Source organism: Halyomorpha halys, unplaced genomic scaffold (assembly GCF_000696795.3).
Source record: "Halyomorpha halys isolate HHAL.00 unplaced genomic scaffold, Hhal_1.1 Scaffold331.1, whole genome shotgun sequence".
NCBI lineage: Eukaryota > Metazoa > Arthropoda > Insecta > Hemiptera > Pentatomidae > Halyomorpha > Halyomorpha halys.
Window position 1 is genome coordinate 415,689 of NW_027116263.1, and position 1,073 is coordinate 416,761.

At 33.8% G+C, this 1,073-nt stretch overlaps 1 protein-coding gene across 1 annotated transcript in view; it reads left to right on the top strand.

Moving 5' to 3' along the window:
- The first annotated feature begins 547 nt into the window (after positions 1–547).
- LOC106681360 (putative ankyrin repeat protein RF_0381) overlaps positions 548–1,073 on the top strand; it is an 8,622-nt gene continuing 8,096 nt past the window's right edge. The window contains exon 1 of the mRNA XM_014421636.2: positions 548–901. The gene's annotated coding sequence lies outside the window, so the exon portion shown is untranslated. The remainder of the gene's footprint in view (positions 902–1,073) is intronic.

Consider the following 1,073-nt stretch of genomic DNA (forward strand, 5'->3'; position numbering starts at 1 on the left):
TTTTATTTTATTTCCTTAATTATGTTATTTTACCTACTTATTCAATTACCTATGTATACATTTTATTTTCCACTTCTCTCATCACTTCATTTTATTAATTCTATTCTGTAAAATTATTCACTTTATGTTATTCTGTTTATATTTTCTATACTCATAAGTTGTTATCTTGTTCTGTTCTTTGCCCTGATGAAGGCTAGCAACTCTAGCCGAAACGTTGGCACAATTCAATAAGTTAAATCAACTTATTTGTGTTTCATTTTGATCACACCCCCAACCATCTTCTCCTCCTACAAGATATAATTATGGAGTAATATATTAATAATTCAGATATATTTAACTTTATAAATAATAGTAGTAACAGAGGGATTGGGAAAACTGTCCTACAGAGATTTCATAGAATATAGTTAATTAATATTTGGCTTAATGTAATAAATCGATGCCTCCCCTACTGAGAGAAAAACGTACTGCGCCTTAGGCAGTCAAAAGTAGATATTAGGTCTGTTCCAACAAGTTCTGACTGTCCAGAGCATGCGTAGTACGCGTTTTTCACTCTCAAGTTCTATACTGCGCATGCTCCGTGCAGTTCTGGATAATCATAAGTGGTTTTTGGAACAGACTCATTAAAACATACTTAACTGACGCGAATTTGCGTCGCAGGAGACGCGTCTGCCGCATCCCAACATGCGCGTAGCCAATCAAATAAGGCATTAGGTTATTGTAATAATCCAGAAATCAACGGAAGGAACTGGAGGGGGTTGGGCACGGGTGGGGGACAGGCGTCCCCCATTCTAAGCTTGGTTGTTGTTGATAAAGCACGTGCTTTAGCTATCTCATTATTTTATTTAAGAAACTCGTTAGAGCACATTTTGTTTCAGATTTGAGTTCAGTGGATTTTAAGATTGTAAGTACTCACAATTTTTGAAAATGGTCAATTTTATGTATTTATTATTATTTATTTAATGCCTTTTTAATTCCATTAACAATTGTTTTAAAATCAAATTAAAAAAAATCAATGCCACTAAAACCCATGAGATGCAGGGGGTGCAATAATAAAGTAAAAATATATATGAGAA